General features: G+C 40.0%; 1 long non-coding RNA gene across 2 annotated transcripts in view; it reads right to left on the reverse strand.

Moving 5' to 3' along the window:
* Positions 1–443: 443 nt before the first annotated feature.
* Positions 444–13,871, reverse strand: part of LOC118833250 — a 50,086-nt gene continuing 36,658 nt past the window's right edge. Inside the window, exons 2-3 of one of the 2 annotated variants that reach the window (XR_005009307.1) lie at positions 1,601–1,762; positions 444–572 (exon numbers count right to left, since the gene is read on the reverse strand). This is a non-coding gene — a long non-coding RNA (uncharacterized LOC118833250). Of the gene's footprint in view, positions 1,763–13,871 lie in introns of both variants that reach the window. The other variant, XR_005009306.1, reaches the window with a different exon arrangement.

Raw genomic sequence — 13,871 nt, forward strand, 5'->3', positions numbered from 1 at the left:
TCCAAAAGTCAACGAGTTCTCTAAGTATTGAAAATAAATATAAATATCTTGAAGTGTAAATGAGCCATGAGAAAATTAGCAACTAATCTGAAAGAGGGTATTATAGAATATCAAAACTATCATTCCACCACTGAAATTTCCATAACAAAATAGTCGTGGCATTAACAGTAACCCACTAACCCACAAGAAGCCAATTCTAAACCCAGACCCAGTGCCACATAGTAATCTATCGCAAATCACAGCATAATACAATAATCCGCAGCCAATATTTGTATAACATAACATTACATACTATGTCAAAATACCACTGTCCCAAACACCACCCACAACCTGCCTCCTTGTTTCCTTTGCAGGAATGATCTCTCTAAGTCCCTTACTTGCTCTTACCACCCTCTGCCCATGTTAGTTACCTTGGCGATAGAATGATAACATCACAAGTGTTCTATGATGCAATAAGGAGCAGCTTTTACTGGGTGAGTTGATTTTTAAAGAGATCATCCCGCGATTTGTCAAGTGTTCTGTAATTCAATCAGCAGATTCGAATTGGGCGAATTTCCTTTTCAGACAGCCTCCTAGGATTAGACAGTAAAAGTCTCAAAATCAATGTTGCATATCACTCAGATTGCTGCAATAAATGTCCACTAACACAAATTGTATTATATAGGGAGAATACGCTCAATTGTTCCCTTGTCACCTCAAGACCATGGTTTGCTATCCAAGAGGTCACAGTAGTGATAAGCATGTAATAAATGGGAAAAACAGTGCTGATAATGATAATAATATCTCTCATTTGTACGATAGTTTCAGGTTTCCAAAGTGCTTTCCGAATATCCTATCTGCACATGACAACCACTCCAGGAAATTGACTGTATTACTATCTTCATTTTATAAATGAAGAAACTGAACAATATTCCACCCAATGTCAAACCTGTCTATAAATAGATTGATTACAAGTGTACATTCCGGCCCTCAAACTAAGGATGTGAACAACAGATGAATTTTTGTATCTCTGGCACACAACACGTTTTGAAAGGTATGAAATTCTCAACAAAATAATTCCAAGGCTATGGGATCTTAAACTATTCACTGTTCCTCTGTGGATCCCAAAGTTTGCCTATGGCGAAGTGGGTGGGTAAACTTATGACATCTCTGAGATCCCTTGACGAATCTTATGGTCTTGTGCCATTGGCTCCAAAAGTCAACGAGTTCTCTAAGTATTGAAAATAAATATAAATATCTTGAAGTGTAAATGAGCCATGAGAAAATTAGCAACTAATCTGAAAGAGGGTATTATAGAATATCAAAACTATCATTCCACCACTGAAATTTCCATAACAAAATAGTCGTGGCATTAACAGTAACCCACTAACCCACAAGAAGCCAATTCTAAACCCAGACCCAGTGCCACATAGTAATCTATCGCAAATCACAGCATAATACAATAATCCGCAGCCAATATTTGTATAACATAACATTACATACTATGTCAAAATACCACTGTCCCAAACACCACCCACAACCTGCCTCCTTGTTTCCTTTGCAGGAATGATCTCTCTAAGTCCCTTACTTGCTCTTACCACCCTCTGCCCATGTTAGTTACCTTGGCGATAGAATGATAACATCACAAGTGTTCTATGATGCAATAAGGAGCAGCTTTTACTGGGTGAGTTGATTTTTAAAGAGATCATCCCGCGATTTGTCAAGTGTTCTGTAATTCAATCAGCAGATTCGAATTGGGCGAATTTCCTTTTCAGACAGCCTCCTAGGATTAGACACGTAAAAGTCTCAAAATCAATGTTGCATATCACTCAGATTGCTGCAATAAATGTCCACTAACACAAATTGTATTATATAGGGAGAATACGCTCAATTGTTCCCTTGTCACCTCAAGACCATGGTTTGCTATCCAAGAGGTCACAGTAGTGATAAGCATGTAATAAATGGGAAAAACAGTGCTGATAATGATAATAATATCTCTCATTTGTACGATAGTTTCAGGTTTCCAAAGTGCTTTCCGAATATCCTATCTGCATATGACAACCACTCCAGGAAATTGACTGTATTACTATCTTCATTTTATAAATGAAGAAACTGAACAATATTCCACCCAATGTCAAACCTGTCTATAAATAGATTGATTACAAGTGTACATTCCGGCCCTCAAACTAAGGATGTGAACAACAGATGAATTTTTGTATCTCTGGCACACAACACGTTTTGAAAGGTATGAAATTCTCAACAAAATAATTCCAAGGCTATGGGATCTTAAACTATTCACTGTTCCTCTGTGGATCCCAAAGTTTGCCTATGGCGAAGTGGGTGGGTAAACTTATGACATCTCTGAGATCCCTTGACGAATCTTATGGTCTTGTGCCATTGGCTCCAAAAGTCAACGAGTTCTCTAAGTATTGAAAATAAATATAAATATCTTGAAGTGTAAATGAGCCATGAGAAAATTAGCAACTAATCTGAAAGAGGGTATTATAGAATATCAAAACTATCATTCCACCACTGAAATTTCCATAACAAAATAGTCCTGGTCATTTGATTGGTTTAGCATTAAGAGTTTAAATTAACTTCGGCAGGATTGTCATTTTTATTAAATTCACATGGCCTAGCCATAAGCATTGATATTTAAAGTTTTTAAGTTCTTTATTTGTTTAAGCAGCACTTTGTGATTGAATCCATGTAAGTCCGTTATGTACTTGGTAGATCAATCCCCATGTATTTTTTTTTTTGCATTTTGTAGTTAATTAGAATGGAATTTCCCTTACTATTGCTTCTTGGGTGTTATTATTATTATGTAGAAAAGCTCTTGATTTTTGATGGTTTATTTTGTAGCCTACAACTTTTCTGAACCTGTTAATTGACTCAGTATCTTTGATAATTCCCTAGGATTTCCCAAATATACCAACATGCCATCAAACAACAGACATCGTTTTATTGCCTATTTAGCTACTTTTCTTTTGACTTTAATTTCGTTCTTTTGTCTTATTGCTGTTGATAGTACTTCTAAAACTATATCAAATAATAGTGGAGAGAATGGACTTCCTCACTTCACTCCTTTTGTAATCACTGTGAAAGGTTCTAGATCCCCATGGCAAAAGATGCTCGCTTTTGGTTTTAGTAGATATTTTTATGATAGTTAAAAAGGTCTCCCTATGCCTATGCTTGGTAGGGTTTTTAGTATGAATGAATGCTCCACTTTGTCAAAGGCTTTTTTATTTCTATTGAGATAAACATGTGGTTTTGAGTTTTTACATAATGTACTTTCCATAGTTGTCTCTTAAAACATTTCTGTTTTTACTATTTTCTTGTCCTTTAACCTTTATGGGCCCCAATTCTGTCATGCTTAAAATGAGGAGTTTGGACTTGATGGTTTCTGAGATCCCTTCCTCTGCTAGATCTATGATCCTATGATCTAGATTGCTTTTCCTTCTTCATTGTATTCTGGTCAGTTATAATAAATTTTATTCCAACCCCGAATTTTAATTTTGTGAATTTTTTATCTAAAAACCCTCACATTTTATTGAAGCCTTTTTAAGACATTACCATCATTTCCTGTCGTTTCCCCTTTCTTTCTGAGAGAACCATTCCATATAATAATATTTTTTAAAGATTAAAAAAAAGAAAAAAAGTTTAAAAAAATCAATGTAACTTATCAATACATGGAAAACGTTTGGAAATATATGCAGTATACCATATTTATGGACCTCCCACATTTAAGAAAGGGTGTTGGGCAAGGAGTACGTGGCCATGTGTCTTACATCTTTTCTTTCCTGCCATGCTAGTTCTTTGTGATTTTACAAATTCACTTTTGATTATTTTGTGGTTATTTCCATTTACTTTGTTGTAGTCATTGTATATTGTTTTCATGGCAGTATTTACTTCATTCCATATCAATGCTGCTCTGAATTCATCATATTCATCATTTGTCATTTCTTACAATGCAGTAATATTCCATCACATGAATGTACTGAAATTTATTTCTCCATTCCCCAGGTGACGGACATCTACTTTGCTCCTAATCTTTGCTGTTACAAAGAGTGTTGCTATAAATACTTTGATGCATATTGGGACTTTCTCCTTATCTGGGACCTCCTTGGGACATAAATCTAGTGGTAGAATCTGTGGGTTTGGAGGTTATGATATGGACAATTTAATCACTTTATTTATGCAGTTACAAGTTGTCAGTTTCCAGTCTTTGTGGTATGGGAAGACCTTCTGCCTCATCTCTGCCTCTTGCTAGAAGAAGAGAAAAACACCATTCCATTTCAGCAACAGACTCTTCCCTTCTAAGGAAGAATAAAAAGGCTATTACATCTAGTCTCTAGCTTGTTTTCTTGCCTTAGGAGCATGTTCCATGTACTTCCTCCCTCCCTTGAATTGCCTAAGGCCGTGAGAGAACTCCACCCATAGGCCTGATCCCTATGGACTGTGGAAATCTTTCTAAACTCTTAATGTTTTACACACTCCCCTATGGTCATACTTTCCCCATCCCTATAACTAGTTACTTGGGTGGTCATCTTTCAAATTCTATTCCCTGTCTTCTACTATCAATGATTTCCATTCCCCTGAACTCCAGCTACTCACCTGTAAAGGCAATCAGTGAATGGAAATAAGCTATGGAAAATAAAACCTTCACCCCTTACCCCAAGATTTTGAGCCCCATTCTTTTGAGGAGGGGAATGATGATATTGTTCTTTGTGCTTATTTTGTATTACCTTTGCTGTATTGTTTTATTGTTATGGTATTATTGACAGCAGTTTCCCATTGACCTCTGTAATGGATACAAAGATTTATGGGCCAACAAGTGAGCCATGTGGCCACTCTGATGATGAGATGTTATGTTAAGTATTTTGCAAATATGATGTGTTTATTTGATTGGAATTCTATTGTACTTGAAAAAAAAAAGAGAGAAAAAGAGTTTGTACCTATTTAGACACAAGTTGCCTGTGTAATGGACGTGAAATATCTTTGGGCCAAAGTAAAGGCAATCAGCGAATGGGAAGATCTTTCCCACCCATTTCAGTGGGCTCTCAGGTTCCTGGGGGGAGTGGCTAGGACCGGAGCCAATGATAGGTGCCTGAGTTTTGGTCGCTTGGGATGACATTCTTGTCGACGTGATGATGTCTGTCTACTGTGTGGGGGGTGAGAATACAGCTTGGAGATTGGGACAAGGAGACGCTGGTGATACAAAAAGCAGGACTGACCCTTGTGCAGACCAGAGAGTGCTGAGCAGGGGCTTGAGGCCAATGGCTGGTCTTCCTGCTGGAGGGCTCTGGCATTGGGGGGAAAGCACCAGTATGGCTTGGCTTGCTGCCATAATGTTTTTCTGTGGCCTCCTGGTCACTGTTGTGAGATGGGCATACTGGTTTTGGAAGGTTCTTGCCAGGATGTCGAATTGGGGGCACTGGTCCCTGGGTATGCTACTTTGGAGTTTCAATAAATTCTTTAACTCCTCTATCTTCCACTTAAGAGAATTCCTTATATCCTGCAATTCTGGACCATTCAGGCATATTCATGTTTATCTTTGAAGTCATGACTTCTGCCTTAATATTATATCTGGCAACAAGGATAGGATCGCTAGGTATAAGATCTCTATTTAGAAGCATAAGAACTTCAAGAGGAAGAGATGAATATCCCAGGGTGGGAGGATCCATTTTATTCCTCCCTAGAAATGAATGGGTTAAAAGAGCTGGACTCTGTGAAAACTGGGAACCAAGGCTACAGAGAGGAGATCCTAGGGATTTGGAAAGATGTTTACAAGAGGCTAGAATTCAGTCAGGGGCATCACTATCTAGGCAAAGCTGGATAGTGTTATCAGCCTACCGGCTAGTAGCATATGAAAGACTGAGATTAAGTGAAAGAAATGGGGGCACTTCTACACCACGGCAAGATGGGGAATCTCAGACAGCAGGAGAAAAAATTGTTGCTCAAGAATCTACTGACTCAAATCAAAATTTTTTCCATTAATGTGGCTAGGAGCAACAGGAGGCTAAATAGGCCAAGAGTGCATTTCAACTCAGCCCAGGTAGAGCCTGACTGCCAGCTTTGTCCTTGACATAGTAGCAGGGGAAGGGAGTGGAGAGAAAATGAGACAATGTCAGGGGCTGAGGCACAAAACTCTACTAGAGTTCAGGACGTCCCTGGCATAGAGAATGAGAGATGCTCAAATACTTAGACAGATGCTCGTCACATACAGAGCAGGAGGACAGAAACCCAAGGTGACAATTCAATTACAAGGGAGATTCAGGAAGATTTTTCAAAGCAAGAGATCACAGACATTTTGAGTAGATTCACCCAAAGAATGGGAGAACCGTTAATATCTTGGATGGTAAGATTCAGTGAACAAGCAGCTGGTGGAATATCAGTAGATAGGGTGGATAGTATGAGATTCATAGGTATCAGCCACAATCCTCTAGTTCAGCAAGCATTTAGGGAACATCTTCAGCAAAGAGATGGTGATGGCAAGACTAATCTGTTGGCGTTAGCCGCTGAGGGATATAATAAGAGATATGCTACTGATTCTATGTGGCCCACTGAGAATAAACCCTGGTATTCACTTAGAGATTGTATCATAAAACTAAAGGAGGGGGTAATGAAGACTGCTATCACGGCAGGAACTGCAGACATATATTACGATGATCCCTTGGGAGTCCCTCATAGGAATTTAATAGTCAGGACAGCTCCTCCTGCTTATAAACACCTAATTTTGACTCTGTTACTTGGGGAAATAGGGAGCTGTCTTTCGGTGGTGATACATAAGATTTTACAGTTAAGTGACTTAGGAGACTGGGGAAGGGATAGATCTCCCTAAGAGAGGTGAGTGAAGAGCCAGCAAATTTGGCACCAAAATAGAGTGACCAGAAAAGAAATGTTCACTGCTCTATTGAGAGCAGGGGTAGACTTTGAAATGATGGATGGCATTCCAACCAATGAACTGTACAGAATGGACCGAGATAAAGGACTTGATAACAGACAAAATAGGGAAATAAGAACTGATCCTGTAGATGCTACAGACCCTAAACCCTCACACCCAAGAGAGTCACATGTTAAGGAATACTAGGAAAGAGGCCAAGCCCCAGTCCAAATTAAGGAAATACACAGGCTGGATTGCAGACACCACATTAACTTGACCATACATTGGAAAAATGGGTCAAGTACGGTAACTAGGGCATTAATAGATACTGGGGCAGAGGCCACCCTTTTCTATGGAAATCCAGACAAGTTCAGCCATGGAACTCCTATTACTATCACAGGATTAGGAGGGGCTGAAATATCAGCCAGACAAGTTAAATTGATGATGAAAATTGGACAGTTGCCCAAGAAAGAATGTACTGTGCTTATTGTGCCGATTCCTGAATACATCATTGGGATAGATGTATTGAACGGTGTGACCTTGAATTTACCTGACGGGAAATACCAATTTGCTGTCAGAAAAAAGGTGTTAATGTAGTCTTAGTGGAGAAAATAAAGATGGACCCAATCACTTTGCCCGAACCTTCTGAAATAATTACTTTGAGGCAATATCGTGTGCTAGGTGGGCAAGATGAAATTGCCAGTACTATAAAAGAATGCGTTGAAGCGGGAGTGTTAGTCCCTACAACTGCTCAATGGAACAACCGTGTCTGGCCAGTTCGAAAGTCAGATGGGATGTGGAGGATGACGGTAGATTATAGACAGCTGAACAAAGTGACTCCTCCCCTGTATGCTGCTGTTCCAGACACTGTTACTTTAATAGAGAGAATATAGAAACATGAAGGGACTTGGCATGCAGTTATTGATTTGGCCAATGCCTTCTTTACGATCCCAATAGACCCAAAGCAATGGGACCAGTTTGATTTGACTTGGCAAGGCTGACAGTATAAATTTACATGCCTGCCACAAGAATATCTTCATAGCCCAACTATTTGCCTCAGGACTGTAGCTGAGCATTTAGATGAATTAAAGTTATCTGGTGTACAGCTTACCCACTACATAGATGACATCATGATACAGGGAGAAAACATAAAAGAAGTGGAGAAGAGTTTGACACTATTAATTGACCATATGAAAAGCAAAGGATGGGAAATTAACCCTGAAAAGGTTCAAGGGCTAGCTCAAACTGTAAAATTTTGGGGGATACAGTGGAATAAAGGACTGCGAGAAATTGTCCCACAAGCTCGATTAAAAAATCCAGGATTTTCCTACCCCTACTAATAAGAAAGAGGCCCAAAAGTTCATAGGGCTATTTGGTTATTGGAGACACCACATCCCACACTTGGGACACATTTTGAAGCCCTTGTATAAAGTCACCAGGAAGAAATACAGATTTGATTGGGGACTTGAACAAAGTAGAGCATTTGAGGAAGCAAAGGCTGCTATACAATTAGCCCTGGATATATGGCCTATGCAAAATGGGCCAGTGGAATTACAAGGGACTGTGCAAGATGACTATGCAAATTGGAGTTTGTGGCAAAAGCAACAAAGCCTAAGTGTACCTTTAGGATTTTGGTCAAGGAAACTACCTTCGTCTGGGATGCAATATACACTTTTTGAGAAGCAGCTGTTAGCTGCATATTGGGCTTTGGTAGAAACTGAGCAACTGACTCTGGGTCACGAAGTGGTATTAAGGCCTGGAATTCTGATTATGACTTGGGTAATGAGTACCCCAGCTTCCCACAGAATTGGACATGTGCAAGAGGCAAGCATAATCAAATGGAAGTGGTGTATTCAGAATAGGCCTAGAGTAGGCAAAAGTAGAGTTTCTGCTCTACATGAATCTGTGGCAAACATTGATACTGAGGATAATGAAAAACCCCCTGAACCTAAGCAACAGTTAGTACAATCCTTGGTGAAATGGAATAATGGATATGATGGACTAACCAAGGAACAGAAGAAACATGATTCGTTTACTGATGGGACAGCAAAATATTTGGGAGACAAGAGACATTGGAAAGCAGCAGCCTGTAACCCCTATACTAGGCGAACTCTGGAAAGTTCTGGGATAGGTAGAAGTAGCCAATGTGCCAAACTGATGGCAGTGCATCAAGCCATCAAAACAGAGAAAGGAGGACAGCGTCATATATTTACTGACTCATGGGCAGTAGCTAATGGGTTAGCTACATGGATGCCTATATGGAGGAATCAGAATTGGAAGACTCATGGCAAACAATTTTGGGGTAAAGAGTTATGGGAACACATATGGGATTTTTCTCTGGTTACGAGTTTGTCAGTTTTTCACGTTGATGCTCGCGCAACCCTGACCACACCAGAACGTGAGTACAATGCACACGCGGGTCGACTAGCAAAGGTTGCTACTGAATGTATTGTCCCTACTCCACCTCCAACTGATGACCCAGCCTTAGCAAAATGGGTCCACCAGACCGCCGGCCTTTTAGGGGTCCAGGCCACCCATCGATGGGCACAGGATTGCGGTATTAGTATCTCTCTATTTGTTAAAACAAATAACAGAGGAGTGTTGCATATGCCAATTGGAAAAATAACGAACTGTTCCTAGGATAGTAACTGGAGAAATAGCAAGGGGAAAAGTTCCAGCCCAAATGTTGCAGATAGATTATATTGGACCACTACCCCAAGATAAAGGATGTAAATATATATGTACAAGTGTTGACACATTTTCAGGTGTACTAGTGGCTTGTCCTTATAAGGATACAACTCAGAAAAAACACCTGTAAAACCCTAGATATTGTAAGTTTATACTATGGAACCCCAATGCAGATTCAAAGTGACAACGGGTCAAATTTCAAGGGTAATAAAATAAAAAGATATTGTATATTGAATAATATAGAGTGGATATATCATATTCCATATTACCCACAAGCATCTGGGCTAATCAAAAGAATGAATGGATTGTTGAAAGAACAGCTAAGAAAATTAAGCTCTAATAATTCATATCGACATCGGAAGGAAAATTTGTCTATTGCCTTATGTAATTTGAATAATAGGCCCTTAGGAGGGAGTACACCTCTAGCCAGAATGATGACCCCAAATCTGCAGATTAGAAAACAGCAAACACGTGAGATCCAAAACATTGAATTTTGGACTATGAGGGAAGATGTCCCACCACCATGCCCAGGAACACCTGGTTAGGCAGGATATGATTTACATTGTACAGAGAATTTTAGGTTGCATAGGAAAGAGACAAGAAAAATCTCTACTGGGGTCTGTGTGAGAATCTCCAGGAATCATTTTGGATGGATATTACTGTTGTACCAGAAGCGAGCGAGACGCACCACAGAGTATAAGTTTTAAGTGCAGAATTTATTAGCCGGCAGACATTGGGGTACTGTAACCACAAATCAATGGCCGCCGGCTAATAAATCCTCCACTTAAAACTTATACTCTGTAGTGTGTCTCGCTCGCTTCTGGTACAACATTATCTAAACCAGGATTATCAGCTCAAGGAGTACATGTATTGGCTGGAGTGATAGATTCTAATTATCAAAGAGAAATTGTTGTGACACTCCATAATTTGGGTAAAAAACCTATACAATTTTGTAGAAATGATAGGATAGTCCAAATGATTATTATCCCCTGTGAAAAAAATACCCTTTGTGAAAACTGACCCTCCTTTTAAAATAACTCTCAGAGGAAAGGGAGGCTTTGGTTCTACTGATGGAATAAAATTGGGAGCTAAGGTATGGGTAAAACGGAAGGCGGATGATATTCCAAAGGCTGCAGAAGTCATAGCCCATGGGAAGGAAAACACTGTAACAGTTGTCTATTCAGGTGAAGATAATTACCAAATCGTACCCCTGAACCATATGCTTTACCATGAATAGGGCTATAATAATAGATTCATGGACTCCAGAAGTACGACTGATGCGGATAAATGCCACAAGCCACTCAGAGGGAAGGTGATCTTGTGTGACTAACAGATGAAAGTTTGTATCTGGGGAAAAGGCCTGGTGGGCAGTCCTAGTCTCCATCCACGATGGGACCCTTCTGACTTAGTTTCCTTATTGTGTTCCCCTTGAAAAGAAACATTTTCTACCTGATTTAGGCTATGAGATCGAATTTCTGTATAATTGGAGTCTCAACCAGAATGGGGAAGATTTTATTTGAAGTAAGTATAATAGCCCATACTTACCGACTCTTTTGTTCTCTGTTGTGGTTAACATTGTTGCTAGTTCTGTCTACTTTAGGCTTAAGTACCCTACACTTTCAGATGACTGCCTAAGCACCTAGCATTCCTGGAATTCCTGCCTGCTTGCTAAAGAACTGACCTCTGGAATGGGACTCTTGGGGCAGGGACAGCTCTACCTCCAATTTCAGCAGGAAAAAGCTATGGGAAATAAAACCTTCACCCCTTACCCCAAGATTTTGAGCCCCATTCTTTTCAGGGGTGGGAATGATGATATTGTTCTTTGTGCTTATTTTGTATTACCCTTGCTGTATTGTCTTATTGTTATGGTGTTATTGACAGCAGTTTCCCATTGACCTATGTAAAGGATACAAAGATCTATGGGCCAACAAGTGAGCCATGTGGCCACTCTGATGATGAGATGTTATGTTAAGTATTTTGCAAATATGATGTGTTTATTTGGGTGGAATTCTATTGTACTTGAAAAAAAAAGAGAGAAAAAGAGTTTGTACCTATTTAGACACAAGTTGCCTGTGTAATGGATGTGAAATATCTTTGGGCCAAAGTAAAGGCAATCAGCGAATGGGAAGATCTTTCCCACCCATTTCAGTGGGCTCTCAGGTTCCTGGGGGGAGTGGCTAGGACCGGAGCCAATGATAGGTGCCTGAGTTTTGGTCGCTTGGGATGACATTCTTGTCGACGTGATGATGTCTGTCTACTGTGTGGGGGGTGACAACACAGCTTGGAGATTGGGACAAGGAGACGCGGGTGATACAAAAAGCAGGACTGACCCTTGTGCAGACCAGAGAGTGCTGAGCAGGGGCTTGAGGCCATTGGGTGGTCTTCTTGCTGGAGGGCCCTGGCATTGGGGGGGGAAGCGCCAGTATGGCTTGGCTTGCTGCCATAATGTTTTTCTGTGGCCTCCTGGTCACTGTTGTGAGATGGGCATACTGCTTTTGGAAGGTTCTTGCCAGGATGTCAGATTGGGGGCACTGGTCCCTGGGTATGCTACTTTGGAGCTTCAATAAATGCTTTAACTCCTCTGCCTTCTACTTAGAGAATTCCTTATATCCTGCGATAGGCAACAGACTTAATTTCATCTTTGATCTTTTCCTTTCCCACTTCCTCTTCTGGCTCTCACTGAACCTGGCTTTCTTGCCATAAGCTCTCTTGCGGCCCATTCCAGCACTGGCTGCACTTTCCCTCATCCTACCGACTCATTGGTGTGGAGACAGGGGAGTCAGAACACTCCTTGCTCTTCCTTGCCATTTCCATATTCTCCTTCTACTGCCACCACTCAGCAACCTCTCCTTCTTTGAGGTTCCCTCAGTCGATACCACCAATCAAAATTCTGCTACCTATTGTCTACAAACCTCCAGAACAGTTCCTTTCCTTCCTCAGTGATGTTAGGTGCCTGGCTTAAAATCTTTCTCTTCTTTCCTACTCCTATTTATGCTACCTATACTTAAATATTCATACTCTCTGAAAACACTTTAATCTCATCTTTCCTCAAGTTACTCATTTCATGTGATCTAGTTAATCCTCTGCCTAACCTCATACACGCACACGCACAGACACACACACACACACACACACACACACACACACACATGATGGTTCTCTTTTGATCATGTCATCATTACCCACAAATGTTCACTTCCATGTTTATGAACTCTGAAATTCTTTATCTGATCACAGTCTATTGTCATTCCACCTCTCTGCCTTGAAACCCCAAATCCTGTTCTTTGTCTACAGACTTCCAATCCCCTGACACCCCAAGTTCACCCCCAGGCCATCAACCCTGCTCTAGCTCTTCCTTTACTTATCTTGATTTCTTGATGAACCAATTCAGCTTTATTTCCACTGGCCTCTGTCATTAGTCTCTCTCATTTACCTTCAGTCTCTCCCTGCCTGCTGGTTGCTTCCCTACTATCTACCTGTCTTTCCTATCCTCAACAAACTTTCACTTGATCGATCCATCCATCCCTCCTAACTATCATTTTGTATCTTTCCTTCTTTTTCTGGCCAATGTTTGCCACATTTAATTACGAGACTTTTTTAACTGTCCTCAATGGAAATCTTTTTACAGTGTGTGCTGCTAGAATGTGAACTTTTCTTGATGAATCAATTATCACAATGAGTCATCTTTTGTTTTGGTCTGCTGTATTACAATGATGGCCTTAGGAACACATTAAAGTATAAAGGACTCTTTGCCTCTAAGATAAATTACCTCTGTCTAGTGAACTTTGTCTGCTTTTAGTAATTTTTCCTGTTTGATCCCTTGCTCTTAGTTTTTGCATTTTAATACCAATAATGTGCCCAGTGCAAATTCTAATACTATTTCTTACATAAAAGAGTAAGTTGCCAGTGATAGTTCTTAGAAGTGAACTGCTATGGACATTGATTTAAGTTAACATTGATTTAAATCATTAGTTAGAATTGTAATGAACAAACTGGGCTGGAGAAACGGGATGTGGAATACCTTATATATTGCCAGATATGCTCACTGTCTTCCTTTACTTAAATGTTTCCAACAAAAACAAAAACTAGCATTTGTATAGTCTCTACTATGTTCCAAGCACTGCTAAAGGCTTCATTCGATCCTTACAACAGTCTTGTGAGGTATGTTATATTGTTATCTTCATTTTGTAGTTGTGGAAATTGAGGCAGAGAGAGGTTAAATGATTTGCCCAGGGTCAAATTTCTAGTAGGTGTCTGAGGCCAAATTTGAACTCATCTTCCTTTTTGTTCTTTTTTGTGGAGGGAAGGCAGGGCAATCGGG

The sequence above is a fragment of the Trichosurus vulpecula genome (genome assembly GCF_011100635.1).
Source record: "Trichosurus vulpecula isolate mTriVul1 chromosome X unlocalized genomic scaffold, mTriVul1.pri SUPER_X_unloc_6, whole genome shotgun sequence".
Taxonomy (NCBI): domain Eukaryota; kingdom Metazoa; phylum Chordata; class Mammalia; order Diprotodontia; family Phalangeridae; genus Trichosurus; species Trichosurus vulpecula.